We start from the raw sequence: 23,098 nt of genomic DNA on the forward strand, positions 1-23,098 counted from the left end.
CACTTCATCCATATACTCTGCAGGAAGGGGTAATATGTTCTGAGAATATGAGGTGGGAGAGAACATCTTGTTCAGGATAGTCCCCAGTAGTCAGAAATCACAGCAGTTCACAGATGAGCAAGTTATAAGATGTGACACAGCTAGTGTCACTAGCTTCACTTGTACATTCACAGAATCACAGAATCATTAAGTTAGAAAAGGCCTCAGAGATCATTGACTCCAACCTATGACCAAACAAGCCCAGGTCAAATAGACCGTGGCACTAAGTGCCACATCCAGCCTCTCAACAGTGACTCCACCACCTCCCTGGGCAGTCCATTCCAATGTTTAATCACTCTTTCTGTGGAGAAATTCCTCCTAATATCCAACCCATGCCTAAGTGTCCCCTGGAGTAGCTGACTATGTCCTCTCGTCCCGTGATGTGTTGCTTGGAAGTGGAGGCCGACCCGCCCCTGGCTACACCCTCCTTTCAAGTAGTCACAGAGATAAGGTTACCCCTGAGCTTCCTCTTCTCCAAGCTAAACAACTCCAGCTCTCTCAGCTGCTCCTCATAGGACTTACCCTCTAGAGCCTTCATCAGCTCCATTGCCCTTCACTAGACTCAAAATTCACTTCTTCACTGAGAGGACAGTCACTGGAACAGGCTCCTCTGGGAAGTGGTCAGGGCACCACACCTGTCAGAATTCAAGGAGCATCTGGATGATACCCTTAGTCGTATGATTTACTTTTAGGTACTCCTGCACTGGGCTTGATGATGCTTACAGATCCCTTCCAGCGTGAGATATTCTGTGATTCTATAGTTCAGTAGGGACATTAGTAGAGGTCCACACATTCACCGAACAGCACAGACCATTTCAGAGTTTTGAGTTTTATTAAGCAATGGGCTGTTTATAGGCATTTAAACTCTCCAGTTCATTGATAGCCCTTCCCCAGGAAACATCTGTAATTATGAATATCAAGCAATATGTGGGAAATTGTTCCTTTATGAGACCTGTGGTGGCCAGTGAACATACATTACAAGGGACAGAGAGTTCTCAGTAAGACAAGTCCCCAGTACCACAAGAACCACTTTATGTTAGGGTGACCAGAAAGGCTTCTCCCAAGATGCCATGTTCTGTTGTGTGAATCTATCCCAGTTTGCATTCCCCGGTTGGCTGTCAGCCTCTACCCCTCATCACTCCCCCAGAGCTTCCCCATTGGTCCCTGTTCCCTAGTCCTGCCCTTTCCCCGCCCCTGGATAAAACTGAGCTGTGGGATCATGTTGGTGTTTGCCTCTGCACCCTTCGCCAGCGTAGCAGCAATGAATGCTCCTGGCGGAACGCACGGAAATGCCCTTCTCGGCTCTTTGGTACCGAGTGCATTACTGAGCCCACCCGTGCGGCAGTGGGGGCACGCGGGGCCCCACGGAGCCGGGCAGGGACAGTGTTAGAGGCCTTCACAGGAACTGGCTGTGTTTTGCAGAGAAGCTCCTATAGCACAGTGCTTAGTAGTTAGTGCTGGCTATTATATAATAATATTACACGAAAGTCAGTGCCGTGAAAGGCAATTTGGTCAGAGCTCAGATGCTGGCAGGGGCAGACTCTGGCTGGCTCCCTGCCTGTGCAAGCACTCTGCAACAGGGAGCTCTGCTGTATAGAACCATAGAATCATAGAAAGGCTTGGGTTGGAGTGGACCTTAAAGATCTTCTACTTCCAAACTATTTAGATTTGACTGTCCAGCACCATGCACTACTTCCTTGGTATGTGAGTTGGTCTGACCAGCTGTTACAATCTGGTTTAAACCCAGAAAAGCAAAAAAAGCTAAGTCTCTGTGCATAAATGAGAAAGAACTTAGAAGGTTCAAAATATTCCCAGAAACAGATCAAAACCAAACAAGGTTAGATGTTGATGCCAAAAAATTGATGTATTTTATTTAATAGTAAGAGGCAAAGAGAAGGAAAGAGAAAAGTAGAGGAAAGTTAGAAAAAGCCAAGGTTACTTAAAAAGAAAAGCACAGGATAGGTCACCACCACACTGTGCTACCTTTAGTGCTGCCAAGATGGGGTGGGGGGAGCAAAGCAGTTTCTGACCTTTTTTTTCTGTTGTTTGAAGCATCTTACCTGCCTTCTCCCATCTCAGGAGCAGTGTGGCTGGGGTGCAGCAGCCCATCCTCCGAGTTGCAGGCGCGGTGCCCGATGGCTGCAGCCGAATCTCGGTCCACTCGTGGTGCTCTCACCATGGGATGCAGGAGCAGGGCAGGAGTTCCACAACTCACTCGTGATTCCGGTCCAGGGGTGCAGGATTGGGGGGTTCTCCTCAGGCAGGCAGCATCGGCTCCAGGAGGCTCAGAGTGTCTCACAGCAGGTGGTGGGGGGAAAGACCAAGGTCAGGGACTCTGCCCCTCACTTTTCCCTCCGACTTGCACCAGTTTTGCCTTCCTTTTTATGGGCCTCAAGGAGGGCTACCCATGGTCCAAACTGCCCGTATAATGATAAGCAGACAAAATGATGAGGCATTTTTGGAGTTTTTCAAGTTTAGAGCAGTCATAATGAAAAAGCACTTTTGAAGCCTTTCAGGTGTTGAGCAGTCATAATGATGAAGCACTTTTTGGAGCCTTTCTCTTGTTATTAGGCTCTTACACCAGCTCCTTCTGGAGTGCCTTCAACACTTTCCATCTCAAATTGGTCCATGCCCAACTTTTGCAGTAGGTGCAGTGATGATCTGCAGCACTGGTTTGGAGTGGAGGCCACTCTGCTGGTCAGCATCTGCCTCCATGGCTACAGTACCACTGTACTCTGTGCTCCTGTACTGCAGAGTTGGCCAATCTGGAGCCAGTCTCTGTGGAGTTTTACTACGTTGCTGACTACTCTCAAGAATACAATAGCATCACCTCTAAAATAAGCCTGTTTTACCCTCAGTCTCTCTGTGATTGTCTCTACAGCCTACCCCCAGTCTGCTCTCCTTGCTTGGACAGGACTTGAAAGTAATGTGGAGTGAGACTCTTCCCTTCCACAAAGCAAAGAACAAAGCTGACCATTTTTTTTTGGTTAGTGAAAGGAGAGGAAGTGTGAGATTTCCATCTAGTCACCTACCCAGATAGGTCCTGGAGCTAGCACACAAGATCTCCCCTCTAAGGAGAGCAGCTAATTCAGGACTGCCCCCTTCATTCTGTGCCAAGACTGTCAAATTGCAAGAGAAGGTCAAAATGCTTATTGCTGGTATGGACTCGTCTGTTTCTGCAGCCACCAGAATGATTCATCTCACCTGACTTAAGCCATCTAGGATTTAGGCAGAGACTAGGTATCTAGGCTCCTACCACAGTGGACAGTGATGATTCACCTCACCCAATGTGTATGTTTAAAATACACAGAATCATACTCTGGAAATGCCTGTTACTCTCCATTTACCCTAGAGACATCCCAGGTAAGCAGCTGCAGAATCCCTGTTTAGTGGGGAAAAATAATCCACACAGGTAATAAAAGTTTTGTGACTTCAACTGTGCAAAATATTATGGCAGGGTTAGATACAGATATGACCACTTTGTATCATCCAAAAGCTGCTCTGGGCTGGTGCCCTGGGGAGGAAGGATGGAGATTGTTGCCCAGTAAGTCACACTACCCTAGTATGGACATACATGGCACACAGACCGATACAAGTTACATCTGTGTGCTTGATTCCCTGAAACCTCTCCATTAAACAAAAATCATCTTGATAAATACAGTTGTGTTTTGAAATTCCCAGTGCTATCTATACTTTGGAAGAAGCCTTTCCACTTTCTCAGCATTGGCAAACATGTAAGATTTTCACTTTAGGGTACCTAAATTAAAGAAAGACAAACCTCAGTTTGAAATAATCCCAGAGAAGACCAACAAAAAGAATCAAATCTAAGACATATCCAATTGGAAAACCAAAAGTTGTGGAAGATATTCACATGTCTCCATCTGCCTGTGTTACCAGCTAAACATGCCAGATTAACAACAAGTTATTAAGACTTTTAGAATTATTCCAGTCAAGTCAAGGTTTCATAAACAGAAGGCTGAAAAGTGTTCCTATTAAATTTTCTTTTACTTTTTTTTTCAGATTAGGCAATTTAGAGAGATTAATAATTCCCTCTAGGTCTCCTCCTGCTCTTGATGAGTGTCTATTCCCACATTTGTTTATGAGTCATAATAAACATGGCAACTAACCAAGTTCCTGTGCAGGAATGTTATTTAAACACATATATGCTAGGAAATTGGTACATTTTCCCTGTTCTTATGCTATTTCCTGCTCTTGTTCCCAATTCCTGCCTGAATCAAGAGTATTAGGCAAGGCCATTTTGTGACAAGGTAATAGCCAGGAAAGCTTAATCTAAAAAGTAATATGTATGTTGCAGTCTATGGTGTTCTGTGATTTATTTCATTGACTTGATTAATTTCGGAGTGAAAAAATGATTAAGTAAAAGATGTGAAAATCACATAAGGAGAGAGTTATCAAGTGCCTTTTGATTTACTCACAGAATGAACCTGTGAATGAGTTTGCTGATCAGTACTTCATTTGCTCCAAGAATTTATTTCTGAAGAACTTAGAATTATTACATCTGCCTCGCTGTAACTAATGCCACATGTGTCATTTTCAGGGTTTTTTCTTGACAAATTTTCACCAACTAAAGAAACATTCCTTCTACCAGGCAGAAACCTGGTAGAAGAAATTATATCTTGGGCTTTAAGAAATAACTTTGATCTCAGTTACCAAAAGTGACTAGCTCCATGAAGCTATGTAGATGCAGACATTATAATTTTCTCTGGTATTGTTGTCATAGCTGCAATGGGCTAAGGGCATCAGCAAGACAAGATTTCTAGGCAGAGATAACACTTGGGTTATTTTTTTCTGGTTCCCTTTGAAATGTTTCCTTTTATTGACACCAATGTTACAAGGTCTTGCTATGATCACAGAATATATCCAGTCAGACACAAGCAGTCAAATATTAAGCATTCAAAACTGGATTCTCAAAATTTAGAGGATTTTCAGACATGAATTACTGAACTGATGAAAAAAAGAAAGAGCATGTGAAAGAGACAGACAAATTAACAGTTGTGTAAGCTGGTGTTTACAGAAGTCAAAATGGATGTGTGAACCCATCTTGCTAACATCCTGGATCTGATGAATACTTAATATTTCAGTTATTAATGCAAAAAGGAAGAGCTTCAGTGAAGGAAGACCCACTATCCTGAAAACTATTTCCCAAATATTCCCTAGGGGAAAGGCTTCAGCTGCTACTTTATTTCTGCACCCTGCCTATTCACACTACATAAACCTCATTTCACAAAACTCAGGTACAGTTCTTGGGAGACTTTATTAGAGTCTGGTCCCAAAAAGCACAGACCATCACGTTTGGCTCCCTCAAGCCAACATAATCTTCTATCACTATCCTGCTTGGCTATGCCACCTCCAGGACACCTGGAATTTTCTCAGCAGCATGCTCTAAGACTCTCTGGTGGGTTTTGACAGATCTCTGGCATGACATCAGTTGCTTTGAACTGAAAAACCACACAAAAATAGTCAAGATGACAGGTTATTGTTATGCAGTGTATTTGTGCCCAGTTTGCCTCAGAAGGTGATAGCTTGGGAATGCAATTGTTCATTACCACTGGACCCTGGAGCAGAAGCATTCAGCAGTACAGATGTAATTAGCATTATAGGGGAATGCCAAAAGGAATAAACATAATGATACTATAGCCCCTGGCTGATCTGGTCACATTTTTGACCTCTAAGAATGCCTCCAGGCCATGCCTGATAGATCTACTGTAAAAAACCTGCTCCGGCTTGGGAATGTCCAAATATTTGTCCAGAGACATCAAAAATCAGTTGAATTTAAGCCACCAAAAGGTAGTTTATTCATTGTGATGCTATGAAAAAAAACAAGCCAAGGTCCAAAACAATAAAGAAAGAAAGAAAGAAAGAAAGAAAGAAAGAAAGAAAGAAAGAAAGAAAGAAACAAACAAACAAACAAACAAACAAACCAAATCAAACAATATCAAATTCATTATTGATTGATATAGTCACAGAATCTGTAACATTAGTTGAGTCTCTGAGTCATCGATTCTGATCTCCACTACCACTTCCTCCTCTCTTTCATCACCCAAACCAGCAGAGGGGAAGACCTGGAGATGGCTGTGGTTCCATTTCCTACCATCCTAGTCCTATTTCCTACCATCCTGCCACCCTAACCCACCTCTCTCCATCCTGACAAAGTCTTGTCTGCAGTTTATGCAAGTATAGCAGGAAAAGTGGTGCATATTGGACTTTTTTGTTGTGGAAGAGCCCTTCAGAGCTTAGATGTCATCCTGGGGTTAACCTTTTGGCACTTCTCTTCTCAAGAATGAAGGGGGTTGGCCTTTTCTCAGGAAGAGATTGGCATGGCAACGTGCTGTTCTGTGTTCCATGTTTGTTTTGATCAACTTTGGGTCACAGAGATTGATGGGAGGTTGTGTGCACCATTCCACACTCCCCATGAGGAACTGCATAACATCTCGCATTTGGAGTAGACCTACCTTAACTGAAGTATTTGACCTTGATTTAAAGGGATAAAGAATCCACTGTAGCCCTTAGTTTGGTTAATCAGATAGCCACTCAATGAATCATGTTCACATGATTTTTATTTTTAATTTGTCTGGCTTCAAATTCCAAATGTTGGATTTTGTTGTACTTTAGCCCTAACCCCTAGCCCTGGATTGACCAAAAATCCATCTATGAAAATATTATTCATCAGGTTGATTCTTACACAGATGAAGTAATAACTTGATCTTAAAAAAAGTTTGAGCACCCAAAGTTTTTCAGTAAAAAGAAACATGTTGATTTTTTTCTAGCTCTTCTTTAAAGACCAGTTCAACACCCTCCTTCCACTATATTTTCCAGAACCAAATTCATTATCCTCAACATGGTTTCACCAATAACGGACACAGAGGTAAGGTAACAAATACACTGTACTCATGACTTGAGCTTTTTTCTTTTAAGCTTCCACAGACTTTGCGAATCTTTTCTGTCAAGAAACATGAGCTGGTAATTCCTGGCTCCCAGAAAAGCTCTCTAACCCTCTTTTATGTGATACAGTTTCTTCCAAGAAGGGTAGTAGGGAAACTAAGTAGTGTAGTTTATAATTACCTTGTATTTGTATGACATTCCTGCAGTTTAACCAGCAGCAGGGCCAGTCACAGGACTCTGGCCCTATGATCTAAGCCTACAATGCATTTTATGTTAATTGTTAAGTGAAGTAGAAGTGTCCTCTCTTGCAGATATGGTGCCCTGAGTGCTACCCTTGTAGACTCATGATCACTTTTCTTCTGTGTCTCTGCTAGTGAAGATAGCCTTCAGTTACCAGAAGCTGGATGTGCTTTGATCTATGTTCCTAACGTAAAAATCATATTGGTTTTATTGTTTTTATTATTTGTACTGGATTTTTTATGTGTGTGCAAGCACCAAAGGGAGTGAAACAGAAAAAAAATGAAGATATGTGACTGCTAAATCGCACTAAGAGTGAAAACCAGAAGTAACCCACTGTGATTAACTTTGGTAGCTGCAGGCACATGAAAATATCTATAACATGTGGAAACTGAATTTTGCTTATCGTTTATTGACTCAAAAGAATACTACTCAGAGAGTCAAGTAAAGAGAGTTTGACTGAGTCTTCAGGAAATTGTAGAAGAGCTGAAACTTCACCAGTTCTGTATGATTAGGGATTACAGAAAAATTATCCCCTTTTTCTTGACAGAAGCTGTAATTGTGAGGTAATGTAAATTCTTTAAAGCTGTTCACAAATCCTCAAGCAGATCTGGATCAACAAATACTGGAATTCTCCCAACACAGGGAGAAACAGCAGGCTCTCACAGGCTGCCAGTTTGTTGCCTGATTAGCCTGGTCCTTGCCTCTGTTTTCAGCAAACACCTCAGGTGCACTAGCAGGGATTTCAGCTGGATTTGACCTTTGCATCTTTCTGTGATCTGCCTGAGAGGCAAGTCTCCCGGCACAGCATGTACACAATACAAGGCAAAATACTGCAGAAATTACAGTGTTCATCATTTTCTCTATCCCAGACCACAGGCATTATGCCTTTTTCCATTTCCCAGATGCTGTGTGGTTTTAGATTTACTAAAAAATGCATTTTATGCTCAGTTTGAATAGTCCTTTTCTAAAGCAAAGACTTAGGTTCTTCTTGTCTCTGTCAGAGCTGTAGCCCCAGACTTACAAGCAAGAATTCAGAGTGATTATAGTGAAGCACAGACTTCTAAGTAATCTGTTTTAATAATAAGTATCCTGAAGCCAGAAACTGTAAAGCTGTAAAAAATCTACATAACAAACCTCCAGAGTGTATAAACTCAGTGTATTTTACTACATCTGCTGTGCTGTGTGGTAAATATAGAAAGGTTTTCAACTTTTTAAATTATGAAGATCAGTTCCTACTGACTTTGCAATAGTGATAATGCAGACATAAAAAATCTCTAATAAAAAAGCCCTCAAACCATTCTGTATCTGTAAATTCATTCTGGAGTTACTAAGAACAAAAGAAGGGATTTAAAAAATATTAAAAGAGCTTTGCACCAATTTTCATACCAGTTGACAATAAGACGTATCACAGGTATGTTCTGAGTCACATATCTCAACAAATATCTCCACAAATGACATGAAAATTCTTTATAGAATGTAATGTGTCACTTCAAAGAGCTTGTCTAGGGGCTAAGAGCTCTGTATCCCATCCTAAAGCCCCAGATTCAGGGGTAAAAAGTTCTTTTTGCTAACATAAAAAGTCACAAAATATCAAACTGGTATTGAATCCTGACTTACTCCATGACAGATAATTTTATAAAAGATAATTGTTATGGAAGGGAGACTGGCAGAGAATTAATATTTGAAGAAAAATAAACTTACCATAACATACCAAGAGGAATATTTTAGGCTATCTCTTTGAATGGTCAAAATAAATTTTGTTTGTGGTGGATTACAGGATAGATTTTAGTGCACAGATTGGTTTCTCATATGGCTGTGCAATTAATCACATAATTATCTCTTCTACATGACACACATGTTCTAAAATACTGTTGTCCCTCTGCTAAGCATCATCTAATTTCCAGGGCATGTGAATCAGCTTCCCTTTTGAGGGGAAACAAGTAGCATTCTCCCAGTGTAACTCCTCAAATCACGTGTGTAAAAGTGTCATACGTTTATCCAGATTATTTGCCACCCTCGGAACAGAGGCGGGCATGACCAAGTCACAGCCAAGCTGGTGTTCCATGAGCTCAGCTGACAGCAGCTCCTTGCTTTGAGTGGTGGCTCTGCCTCCATAAATAATCCTGCTGTATTAGCAAGTGTAAGAAATCCATCTCCCTTGCCTTTTGAGCCCTTGCTTTGCCACCCACCCACTACCACCCCCAAACACGCAGAGCGATTGCCTGCTGCTCGCCCACAACACGCTGTGAAAGCCCTTGAGACAGTGCCATCTAGTGCCATCTGCCTCAGAAATACAAATGCAAACACCCCTAAACATCCCCAAAATCCCTGAACATCCCCAAAATCCCTGAACATGCTCATTAATGCATCAGGCAAACCATGATGGCAATTTGTATCCATGGAGCACAGGGATGAATGAATGTGCTAATGTGTTGTCCAAGTTCTCCCAGAGGTGACCTCTTCCCAATCCTAGATCTCCTTCTCTTCTGCCCACCAGCTCCTACCCTCATCTGGAGCAATTATTTCAGGGTCTAAGTACTTTGGTATCATCCACTATGAAACAAACGGGCCCTTATTTATTCTACAATTCCTACCTGTGAAGCTTAGTATGTTTAAAATATGCATTTTCAGATGTAAGTGCTATACAGACTGTAATAGATACATATATGTATAATGTATCTATTAGGCTGTAAATGTCAGATATTTGTATTGAATATTGATATACTGCATTTTTAAATACAGAAAATTTTGAATATTGTGCCAAAAAAAGTGCCACTAAGGAAAAGCTTTGGTAGCCTCCAGTATTGGATAATTATGGACATTGGGTGAGCACAGTCACTGGACAACTCTGCCAGTCACCTCGGTAAGTGATCTAGCCTAAGATGTCAGGACAGATGGTCCTGGCACTGAAGATTAAGAAGGTACATTAGGTTTCAACTATTTTCAATTTCTGTAGGTCTATAAAAATACAAAGGTCCTATAAGGAGCAATTGCTCAAAATGATTAGCAGCTTGTTAAAAAAAAAAAAAAAAAAAAAAACCAATAAAAGAAGAAAGAACAAAAAGAGTATGTTTCAAACATGAAACTAATATTTAATGGTTTCCTACAATTAGTTGCCCAGTTTTCATATCTTGGACCACAAGATGCTGGCTTGCCTATGGAGGATGGCAGGACTATCACGAAGTGAGTCAGATGGATTAATTATTTAGTCTTTGAGAGGCCTAACATGATTTTTAGAATATTATCTTCTGTTCTGAGGGCTCTTTTCAGACAGTACATCTAGAGAGTTTATGTTACCCTTCATGTTAGATCTATCTTCAAAGTCAGATGTGGAGCAGGCAGACAGTACCACTTTTAAAAGGTTTTATTTATTTGATTTCTATGTCATGTCTCATTTTCAGAAATCTCAGAGAGTATAGAGTCCTTAAATAAGAGCATATATTGGACTGCACATCTCAACCTTTCTATATGTCACCAGAACTCTACTGTCTGCAGACACATTACTAGTAGAAACGGGAATGGTTGAAGTTTTCCAACACTTTTTAACATCCAGAGTTTCTTCTGGTTGCTGATATCTACCACATTATTTCCACAAGATATTTGTCTATTTGAATTTTTTTGATTATTGGTAAAAAAATTTCAACAATGCAAAGATAAAGATTTTTATGGTACACAGCCTTCTAAGTTATTACTGGGAATTGGAATCTGTTTCTTTTTATTGTGGCATTCCTTTGTGATCCTAAGCAAGTAATTGAGTTAGTTTTACCCTCTAGTTTGCTCTTTCTCCTCACATTCATTTCCTAACTGAAAATGTGTGGTAATTCTAGTTCTCTGTTTCTCAAACTCAGCATAAAAGTTGAGTCATTTATTTTGGTTACTGTGGCAAGGTGGGGTTAGAGTAAGTGTCACAGAAATGCCTACATTTGGCATGCTACACCGTCGGCATGGCTATCCACTCAATGTGACCCCTCAGTCAACATTGTCATTCCAACGTACAGCATCCTAAGGAAAAAGGACCTTATAATTCTGTGTATTATAATTACATAATCCATATGCATTTGAAAGAAATGAAAACTTAATTCTACCATGAGTAAAAACAGGTTTTCTGTGGCCCAGTATGGCTGTACTACACACAGGGGCTGTATCTGCAGGACCTGCCTGTTTCCCAGGTCACAGTTTCTGGGCTGAGAGCATTCCAGATTAATTGAATATTTTCCTGGTGAGTGGTGAGACCCATTTAAATGAGTGAAAAAGAAAATGTTTCATAAACATTCAAGGAGCAAACATTGTCTGGTGTCTTTTTGAAAAGAATTGTCACTGGGAAATCAAGAATAAAAGATGTTTATATTGAAAAAAAACCTGGTTTGATGCCTTGGAATCATGTGTTGGAAGTTTTTCAAAAATATTAAAAGAAGGTTATTGAGTATCTGCATAACCACACATTCTTCTAGCATCTTTCAGGAAAATTTGGGAGGCCATTAAGCAAAAGGAGATTGGCAGGAGCTTTCACAACTTAAAAAGAACAAAATGCTCAGTAAATTCTGAAGCATTTAAACAAAGCTGGCTGCATGAAAAGATAGCTTCAACAGTTACCTCTTGAATTCCTGAAATGCGGACTGGATCTAGTGCTCAGGTCAACCCTTTCATACTCAATACCTATCTTGTAGTAGGTCACGGTGAAACCACAGCAGTTAATAATTTAAATGTGGTTACATTTGTCTGGGGTACAGTTCGGATATGCACTGTGTTGGATATGGGTCCTGCTTGAGAAGTGTAGCCTTAATACTAGGGACAAATATTTTTGTGTCTATCTCAGAATTCTCAAGCAGAATTTAGTGAAGAAAGCTCTCAGAAATGACAATCCAAGAATCACAGAATTATTGAGGTTGCAAGTGACATCTGGAGCTCATCTGGTCTACCTCTCTTTCTCAAGCTGGGCCACATATCTCCAAGGATGGAGATTCCAAAGTCTCTCTGGGCAACCCGTGCCAGTGACTGATCACTTCCACAGTAAAAAAGGGTTCTCTACTGTGCTCAGATGAAAGTTCATATGTATTAATTTGTGTTCACTTCCTCTTTTACTGTCACTGGGTGTCACTGAGAAAATCTCATTCATAGTCTCCCTTCAGATATTTATAAACAGTGAAAAGATCACCTCAAGCCTATTCTTCCCCAGGCTAAACAGTCCCAGCTCTCTCAGCCTTTTCTCATAGAAGAGGGATTCCTGTCCTTCCATCTTTATGGACCTTCATTGAACTGTCTCCAAGATGTCCATGTCTCTCGTCTTGGGGAGCTCAGAACTGGACACAGCTCTGCAAATGAAGTCTCACCAGGGCTGAGTAGAAGGGGAGGGTTACCTCCCTTGACCTGCTGGCAACACTCTTCCTAGTGCAGTCCAGGATACTGGAGGTCTTGTTTTTCTATGAGAGCTCATTGAAATCTTGTGTTTGGCATATTGTCCATCAGGACCCCAAGGCCCTCCTTGCCAAAGCTGCTTTTAGTCCAGCTGACCCTCCAGCATATACTGGTGTGTGGAATGGTTCCTGTCTAGATGTTTTCAGTTCACCTGCTTGAAGTTCATGAGGTTCCCATCAGCCGATTTCTGCAGTCAACATCCCTCTGAATGACAGTGAAACCCTTCAGTATATCAGCCCTTCCCCCAAATTAAGATATTTGGATATTAGAAAATATTTAGTGCTTTCCAGTGTGAATAAGCAGGAACCTGACTGCTTGAAAGTGTCCAAATATTAACAGAAGATGACTTGAAACAGCAATTAATGGTTTTCCTGCCAAAGACACTATGTATTCTTCAGCTTCTTTATCTTTGCTTTGACCCATCTGTCGTACAAGACCTTTGTCTGCTCTCTGCTGCATTTTCAGATCTTATCGCCTTCTGATTTTTGAAATCTAGAGAACAAGAGCTATATTTCAAAAAAATAAAAGGTTTTTTATTCTTCACTGGAATAAAGCCAGGATATTTCCACATTCTTCACCAGGGAAATTAAGATAGAAAACAAAGCCACCAAAAGATAACCCACCATGACATTGTGGATAAAATATCTACCCAATCCATAGGAAATCATGTGTCAGTTCCCACTTCTGACTGACTCAGGGCTGACACTTCTCTTCCCCATTGAGTGCCCTAGTGTACAGGTTACGGCTTTAGTTTCTTTATTTGGAGCAATAAATAATGAAAAGCAGCTTCAAAAGGAGAGACTGAGAAGGATTAACTACTCCTCATTGATCCAAAACAGTGGGGAATTTGCATATAATTCTTCAACACCTTCAGGACATTTCCTTAGCATTTTCCTGATAGTATGTTTGTGAAACTGATTTTTATTCTCCTCAACTTTTGCCCTTTAGCAACACAGAGTTTGCAATGAGGGTTTGTTTAAAATGACACATTTACATGAAAAGATTAGGGTTTCTCAAACTTCTGTATTCCAGTATAAACTGTTCTCCCTAAAGAAAACCCTTATCAGCACTCCTTTTGACCCTTCCTGCTATAATTTTGCTTCTGTTGTGATCTCTTTTTTTCCTTTAGTAGAGAGCAAGTAATGCACACATTCACCAAAAAACCTCAAAACATTAACTTTAAAGAATATGATTTAAATGAAAGCAAGTAAAGTGTTTTGTTTGCAGTTCTGAAGAAAGAGAATACATAACCAACTACTTGGGGTTTGTTATTTTGTCTGATTTAGCCTCAACACCTCTGTCAGGATAGGTGCAAGTGCAATAGGCCTATGGAGTGCTGGGCAAAGTCAGAACTGTTGTTATGTATCTGCTGTTCTTTTGGACCTGCAATTCTCTGCTAACTGTATCTGCAAAGAAATAAGTTTCAAAGCACTATATAAAGTTATTTTAAGGAAATCAGGACCACTGAAGCATATTGCCTGGGCTGGGGAGTCCTAACATTAGTCTCTTCTGGCTTTTGTCTTCCTTCCATGGTTACCTGTTGGAAGTACTGCAAAGTGCTAACTATAGAGAATGGAAGAGAAAACTAAACAGTGACTTTAGCAGATATGTTAAATATATTTCCATTAATTATCTAAAAAGCTAATTCTTCTTGCCAAACCTATGAAGCATCTAAGCTTTTATACTACTTTGCCAGGGCACTCTGCTGCATCTATCAGCTCCACCAGCTCTGGTTCCCCTCCAGTTTTCTTCTACAAGTTTCTTTACAGAAGCCAGAATTTAAAAATGACTGCCAAGTTTACTTTTACAGATTTCTCAAATTTACCTTCAGGATTCTACTGCAGTTGTAAGAAAAAGCAAAAAAGAGACAATGAAAGACATAAGACTATTGAGTATAAATCCCTTATTTTCTTCAATATAAATCATTTTTTGGAACAAAAATCTCTCCTGAAGAATTAGGTATTCACTAGAAGAGACAGGTGCATTTATATGTCTCATGGGTAAAATAAACGAGATTCTTTTGCATTATAATTTCAGAATAAATTAAAAAAAAAAAAGAGAGAAAAGGAGAATGCCAATTTTTAGAATAAAATTCCCAAGACAGAATGAAATTCATTAGAATATGAAAGATCTGTGGTATAATAACTGACATTCCATAACAGGCTAAAATATAGTTCAATATAATAAAACAATAGTAAAGTAATAATAGAAAAGATTATTCCATTTAGATCAACTGCCTCTTTGGGGCAGAGAGGCAGGTATAACCCTTAACAGCTTTGTTTAATCTTTTTATAAGTGAAGAGCAAGTTTTCTTTCTTTGCAATTTTCATGACGTTCCTGAGTGTTCCCTTTAGCTGGTTTTATAAAATGTAAATACAAGTTCTCACTGATAACATTGCATTACACACTTCTTTCTAAAATCTGGTGGTGTGCAAAGATATTGCTTATCAACTGTATTACCAGACAGGACTCTAAGCTGAAAAACTGTGTCTAGCATTGACTAGTCATAGAGAATTGAAGTCTGCCTAATTTATGAGGAAAAAATACACACACACTATGACAAGGTAGAGAGACAAAGTAATGGTGCAATTGGAGCAAGATGACTCCTGATGCTGAGTCCCTCAATACGGATTTCTGTGGACACTTAAATGGAGCTGGAAGTAAGATAGTTAAATATAATTTTGTTAATGTGCATGCCAAATTACTTTTGTGATATTATCCTAAAGGCAGGGAAGTAAATCAGAGGAGACTGCTGGAGGAAACAAGCAGAAGATAAATCAATGGGGACAATGCTGCTTGGTTCTGACTAAAAGGATAAGATTTATGCTTCAGTGGGTTTTTCAGCAGCAGCTGAAATAAGCCTTCCAAAGAAAGGCACACACAAATTGCAGAAAGTCCCTATCTCTCTCAAGGTAGAGATTAGAAATTGAAAGTCCAGGAGTATTATAAATTACAAAGTAGATAAGACCTGTGCCAACTGTGGCTTTATTTTCAGTATTAACCCTACCCGCTCTATAGTTCAGGATAACCAGAGTCTTGAAAAGATTGGGTTTTTTAATTCCCTTAACTGTTTTTGCAGTATCAACAATCTCTGCAATTCCATTCCCTATACCTATTAACAGATCATCATGACAGATAGAGCAGGGGGCTGTGAACTTTTACAAAAAACTATTCCCTGGAAGACAGAGGACAATTTTTTCTGACGGTTTATTTCTGAGAAAGAGTGATGTATCAACAAACCTAAGTGTTGAAATTCAGCATGTAAAACAACAAGACATTAATCAGATGTAAATTTGTAATTGGGATTTTGTTAAAATCAAATAGAAATTTTGCCATGGAACTTTGTGAACTCTTGTCCATAAGGTGCTTTTGTCTTACATGTTATTAGAGTCCTTAGGGATCACTGTCATATGACTGATGCTATATGCAATTTACATTTTGAGTGAAATTATGGAGCAGGGACAGCCTTAAGATTACAAAGTATGCCAGAATTCAGAGTTAGTCATTTATATGTTCTTGGATAAACTCAATTGTTATTTTATGCCTGTTTGACTTTGAAGAAATGAAGTTGAGGAGAAAAATAACAGCCAGAAACAGCTTCATCTATGCAATGGAAACACTTGGTTTGGTCTTCATGATGAATGTAAGTGTAGTTAGAGCGAGTTTTAAAGTTTTCTATTGACTTTCAGTTACAGAGAAGTCAAATACCAATACTTACATTCTTTAGTTCCCTGTGTAATGTAAAACAAATGTTTTTCTTCTCCCTCATGAGAGCAAAATTATTCTTTCTGAAGGTGGCAAAGTCAAAAATGTTTTTCTTCATTTTACAAAGTTCGTTCACTATGACAGAGTGAAAGAATGGGAATGTGTTAGCACGGTAAAAAATATTCTCGTTTAATGAGAGAACACTCAAATACATGTTAGTAGTTGCAAAATTGGCAGCACTTTTGATATATCAGAATAAGCTGAGGAAAATTGTGCAAGGTACATTATTATGCATTTGTGATTATCTTACGTATAGATATCTTCTGTAGAGAGATGACATGGAAGTCCTAAAGCAGCCCCCAATGAGCCACTTTGGATCTAGAGTCACCACTTGTAGCTTTGCTTCTAAGCTGAGAAAACTGGTCTCTCAAATATCCTGATGATAGATACTGCATTTAGCCTGACTTTTTAGAAATGGCTTCTCGTGGAAACTGCAATTCAGAGAATTTATCTAGAGGGGTAATATAGCTTTAAGCTATTATGCAAAACCTGCAGTGGGACAGGTAGTTGGTGTAATTTAAAGAACTGGAGGGGTTATTTTGTTGGGGTTTTTTTTGTTTTTATTTAATTTTATGAGATAGAAAGGAAGAAGATCTCATTTTACTCCTTTCTTCATAAAACAGTCCAGTTTTCATTAAAAGTTATAATTGTCTCACAATTAGATTTGGATTAGATTTGGTAGGCTGTTTGCTTTTCCAAGCACCTAGAATCCAAAATAGCACCAGGAGTAGACAGGCAGTCATACCTCCTTTGAGTTCCCCTATTCCCCCCATAACAATCCAACAGACCACTGCCTCCACTAGCCTCTTGCCTCAGGAATCTGCTTTGCACTTCCTGAAACATGGAGAGAGTGGTTATTATACAATGTATCTGCCACTGGCATAAATCTATAATTAGGTTATCTACTTAAGGACATTTTCCAAATACCTCTAAACAGTTATGCCAATTACTGGCATAATTGTAAATGAATCAGAATGAGCATCAGCAAATGAATCAAACTGGAAGTTGTACAGTTTGCCTTGCTAATTATATTTCTCATAAAATAGCTGTCACGAGATGTCTGCTACCTGCTGACTGGGGAATGTGGGGAGGTTTTTATGCTAATTTTGAACACTATTAATAAATAGGATACTAAAATGGAAAAATAGAAATAGCTTCAGAGAGTGATCAAGAGTTGTCATTTTACCATATGGAACATTCCCACATGTCTAGATTTGGAAACCTGACATTGGTGGGTAAACCTTTGTAGTGTGTTAGCAGAAAGTACAGATGCTTTTCTCCTTAGTTCAAACTCTCTGAATCCAGTTGCAAATAGCTTTTTCTTTTAAGCTTCCAGCCTCCAAGACAAGCAAGTTTTGATGTGACAGACTGAAGAAATATAAATACAGTCCATTGTTGGCAATTTCTTTATGCCTAGTTAAAATAAGCAGATTCTCGTGGTTTCTATCATTTTACTGTCTTCCCCTCCTTACAGTATTTCACACTTTTTGATTCTGCAATCATACAAATCAATCTTTTAAGCAGTTATTTGCCGTGGAGTTTTATTGCCATCATTTACAAAGGAACTCATAAGAAACAAGCAATATAACAAACTGACAGTTAATAACACCCAGATTCATGTCATAAACATCAGAATAACCTTCATTTTGCAATTGACCCTTTCGAAAGGGCTAATACTTGACTGAAGTAATGAGCTGTTCCTTCTCCCCCACTGCCAGCTGGTTCAGTCCCACACAAGATGAAAGCAAAGGCTGGTGAGGGGGTAGCAGAGGAGAGGAAGCAGAGACTAAAGCTGGTGGTGCTGCCTCTCCTTTGGCGTTGCTTGCATAGCTGTGCAGCTCAGTGCAGCAGAAGTGCCTCACAGATGCCTCTTCAATCAACTATGCGAGTGTGGATGCGCCCTCTCCGCTCCCAGGAGTCAGGGAAGTCAGCACATCTGTACCCCCTTACTACCAAACCTACAGCTCAAATAAGACACTTGATAGCAACAACAAGGAGTGTGAGGCTCATCATTATCTCTTTTGCCTTCTGTACTTTGTTTCTTCTCAAAAGATCAGGGATTACGGCATGCACAGAGCAAGAGCAGAAGTAGAAGCAGCCACATGTCTATGGATGGCTGCAAAACTTTGCTGGTTCAGAGCAGAGCTGGACCGGCAAACAGACCAAAGCTGGCAGAAGTCTGGGTGGAAGACAGTTCACATTACAGTTTGATCTGTGTAGTTATCCAGAAATGAATCTGGCCAATGGCATTTTCCACTGTGAAGCTTTGAAAAAAGAGAGGGGATAGAATAATCAAGAGGTTCAGAAAGTTAAAGAAGAAAAAAAGCTCAAATGAACTTATTTTGCTTACCAATGTTGCCTGAAGAAGTAAACAAAACCAAATTTGGTTCTTACCTTCCACAGTCTGTCTCAAGATGGCTCACAAACACTGAAACCAGGGAGATGATTCCGATTATTAGTTACCCTTTTAGGATTCTGAGCACATAAGGGCACTTTGCACCCAGAGCTGTAGTCACATATTCACATCTCTAGTAGAAGTGTGGAATTTTTCTTAGAGAGCTTGCTGTGCAATCAGATCATTTAGAACCAAAATCTAGCCTCTGAGAAACCTTGTGTTAGATCTCCAGGTATACATGTCCACAAGACCCGTCCAATAAACCAGGTCTCCCTCATTTTTACATTTTATACATCTCTTTTTTCTCTCTTCAAATTGAAAACTGTCTTTAGCCTACTAACAGAATTTCAGAAACACCCACACTCTGCAATATGACGCTTCAGAGAGTAAAATATCCCTAATCAAAGGTTCTCATTCTTGCTTATTTTCTTGTGCTGCTGTGGAAGATGAGCTCTGCTCAGAGAAAACATCACATAAAGCATTTTGAGCAAAAAACAACATCTCAAAAACCTTTTTACTTTTTGGCGTATCTGTTATGCTCATTTTTATAAACAGTTTTGCACAGGTTCACCACCTTGATATGGATATGATATCTGTGCTTTACTGAAACTTCCTTCTGCTCTGAAATACTGCCTCTGATTTTCACATACTGCAGAGCTGTGTTTTGAAAGTAAGTTGCAGAGCAGGAGAAGAAAGAATCTACTTGGAGATTAGGAGTGTCCCAAAAAGGGGAAAAAAAAAAAAGTGAGAGGAAATGAAACTCAAACTCACATAGAAGAGGCTGTGAAATACTCAGTTTTGAACAGGATCTTGGACCTCAGAATCAGTGGCAAAATTCTTGTCCTAGTTGCAGTAGATCATGGTTTTCACTGCTTTTATATTCCTGACCAGAGGTAAAATGCTGTTTAGGAATAAAATCATGACTACATGAATATTCTCCTGCATTTTGTCATATGAACTATGACCTCCTGCTGCTTAAAAGCTTTTGCTCACCATTCTGAATAAAATTAAGGAAGTTAAATGCCACAGACAAACCATTCTGCTACAGATGATTTGAAAGATGGTGAAGGTGTGTAGCCAAGGTGGTATTTGCCTTTTGTTAATGATGATAATGTGTGTGTGGCTATCCATTATGATGTGATGCCTGACATGTGTTAAGTATTACATTACTGGAGAACAGCATTCAAAATCACCGGAAAAGAATTTGCAATTTATATCTCTGGCTATCAAAAATCAAGGAAATTTCATCATCTTCTTCTGAAAATATCAGAAGAAAAAAAAAAATAAAAAGGGAAAAAAAAAGGTAAAAATTACAGGTCTAAAGAAAAATTGTTTGAATGAAGCATGAGAGAGGCAATGAAGGATTTTCCAGGTGATAAATTGAAGATAGTAGAGAAGTTTGTGAAGAAAAGTAAAAACTGGGAAAACTTTCGAGTGGTAAAGGCTGAGGTGAGAGGGAGTAGGGTGAGGGCAGAACTCAGTGTAGACAACAACAGAGAGAAAGAATTATAGGAAACAGTGCTGAAGAGAAATGCAAAGTACATTGAGTGGAAAAGGGACTCTGAATGTCTCAATGAAGGGAAGTATACAAACTGAGAACAAAGAAATGAGACACTGGGATTTCTGGAAAGAGAAAATAAGAAGATATTAAAAGGGACAGACGGAATAAGAAATCAAGTGTGAATGCTGGCTTGGAAGAATTCTGTCAGGATGAGTGGTTGGGGAGGTGGGGTAGTTCTGAAGGGATGATTTTCAGGAAGTAGCAATTCTGAGATAAGGAAGTAAAGCAGAAATATTGAAGAAATACATCATCTTCAGCTGCTCCTTCCATTTCTAATCCTTTCTTCATGCCACTTAGCATCATTGTCAGTTAAAGATCCTTGAACCAAAATCTCTCATATGCTTCCCTCCTTCTTTGAAAACCATCAATAATCTCTCTCCCCATCAGCCCTCTCCCTTGGCTCCTATCAGCTGAGGAGGACAGAGTCTGTTCTGCCCTTACAAATTGAGAAAAAAAATTGCAACACTTCCTTGTAGTGTCTCATGGAAAGGGCAAATGTAACCTCATCCATCATATCATAAAATCACAGAATGGTTTGGGTTGGAAGGGACGTAAAGATCATCTAGTTTGAAGCCCCCTTCAATGGGTCCCTGTATTTTTCATTAGACCAGGTTGCTCAAAGCCCCATCCAGCCTGGCCTTGAACGCTTCCAGGGACGGGACATCCATAACTTGTCTTGGCATTCTCTTCTAGTGCCTCGCACACCTCAGAGTAAAGAGTTTCTTCCTAATCTCTAATCTAACCCTAACCACTCTCCATGTGAAGCCATTCCCCATTGTCCTGTCACTTCAGGCCATTGTGCAAAGTCCCTCTCCTGCTTTCTTGTAGGTCTCTACAGGGACAAGGCTAGTCTAAGTTCTTCCTGGTGCTTTCTCTAGTATTGCCTGAACAATCCCAACTCTCTCAGCCTTTTCTCAAAGGAGTGGTGCTCCAGCCCTCTGACCATTTTGGTGGCTCTCCTCTGGACTTGCTCGCACAGCTCCCTGTCCTTCCTGTGCTGGGGACCCCAGAGCTGGATGCAGTGTTCCAGGTGTGGTCTCTCCAGAGCAGAACAGAGAGACAGAATCCCCTCCCTGGCCCTGCTGCCCACACAGCTTTGGATACAGCCCAGGACATGTTTGGCTTTCTGGGCTGTGAGTGCCCATGGCTGGGTCATGTCCAGCCTCTCATCCACCAGCACCCCCAAGTCCTTCTCGGCAGGGCTGCTCTCCATCCATTATCTCTTCACACTTCTCACAGTAAATGGTGAAAAGAAACGTCCAGAGCCCTTAGCACGGCAACTTGCAGTGCTACTGCCTTCAGGATCTTTCTCTGTAAGTCTCAAATCCAGAGAGACATGAGACAAAGGGGAAAGCAACAATCAGATCATGATAAGCATCATTCACAGCTGAAGTGCAGAAAATTGAAGAGCTCTGACACTAGAAGAGCACTTTCTCCTGCACTGTCACTGTATTCCTGATGGAGAAAAAACCCTGTAGCTTCCCCTGCTAGCTCCTACAGCTTTTTCCCAAGGTCCTAGGGCCTTCACAACTTGTAAAATATGAACTGAAATGCAATGGATTTGGCCCATTTATCACTTCATTTTCTTGACATATTTTGCTTAAGGATGGTTGAACCAAATCTTTTGCTTCACTTTTACATAAGTATGGTTAATATTTGGAGCCAAAAATACAGATTGCAAGCATATCCTGGTAGTAAGAAACAAAGATTTTTTGTATATACACAAAGAGAGCATTTTACTCAGTGTTTATTAAATATAGTAGTCACAAAGTCAGACTTGTAGAAACAATATCATACATAACTGAACCCCATAGATTTTTACTTTTAACTATTTGTTTTCAGTCAGTGAACATAAAATATTAGTGGCTTTGGCTCAACTTGACATTTCATGCAATGTTTCTGAAAGATGTGGAAAGAGAAGCCTGAAACCAGCAAACCAAAAGAACAGGGTTGAAACAGAGTCTGCAGACAACAGAGAGTATTTTTAAATTCCTAACCACAGCCTAAATTCCATTAGCATGAGACTTGGAAGGACACATCTGTTATTCTTTAAGGAACTAAAGCAGTTGGCTGGCCTCCTAGCTCTTGAACAAAGTGTTCAAGGCTCACATGGAAACACTGTGCTGCATATAATCTGTTTAATTTAATTTTTTTTTCTAATGGAAAAAAGAAAGGAAGAAGTAATGATTGAGAAGCATCTGTGAAGGATCTGCTATACCTGGGTTTTTTTTCAAAATCTGTCTTCATAACTTGATTCACCCATCCTCTGGAGTGACTGGAAGAAGCACAAACATGGAAGTACTGTAGATAAAAAGTAAACTGTCTGAAGATTAAGTCTAGCTTCCTGTTTTATTGTCATGTATATGAGGGGGGAGTTTACAGAACAGGTATGAAGAAAGCTCTGTTCGAGTTCATTTTATTCACAATAAATTGATTCGTAATACTGACCAGCCATTTTTCTTTCCCTTCCCTTCCCTTCCCTTCCCTTTCCTTTCCTTTCCTTTCCTTTCCTTTCCTTTCCTTTCCTTTCCTTTCCTTTCCTTTCCTTTCCTTTCCTTTCCTTTCCTTTCCTTTCCTTTCCTTTCCTTTCCTTTCCTTTCCTTTCCTTTCCTTTCCTTTCCTTTCCTTTCCTTTCCTTTCCTTTCCTTTCCTTTCCTTTCCTTTCCTTTCCTTTCCTTTCCTTTCCTTTCCTTTCCTTTCCTTTCCTTTCCTTTCCTTTCCTTTCCTGCCCTGCCCTGCCCTGCCCTGCCCTGCCCTTCCTTGCCCTGCCCTTTTCCCTG

General features: G+C 39.9%; 1 long non-coding RNA gene across 1 annotated transcript; it reads right to left on the reverse strand.

Annotated features, from left to right (window-relative positions):
• Positions 1 to 18,578: 18,578 nt before the first annotated feature.
• On the reverse strand, positions 18,579 to 22,622 carry LOC138118624 (uncharacterized). The gene is made up of 3 exons (XR_011155236.1): positions 22,537 to 22,622; positions 18,757 to 18,790; positions 18,579 to 18,626 (listed from the first exon to the last, which is right to left on the reverse strand). It is a non-coding gene; the product is annotated as an uncharacterized lncRNA (long non-coding RNA).
• Positions 22,623 to 23,098: the final 476 nt, after the last annotated feature.

This window comes from Aphelocoma coerulescens, chromosome 1 (genome assembly GCF_041296385.1).
Source record: "Aphelocoma coerulescens isolate FSJ_1873_10779 chromosome 1, UR_Acoe_1.0, whole genome shotgun sequence".
NCBI lineage: Eukaryota > Metazoa > Chordata > Aves > Passeriformes > Corvidae > Aphelocoma > Aphelocoma coerulescens.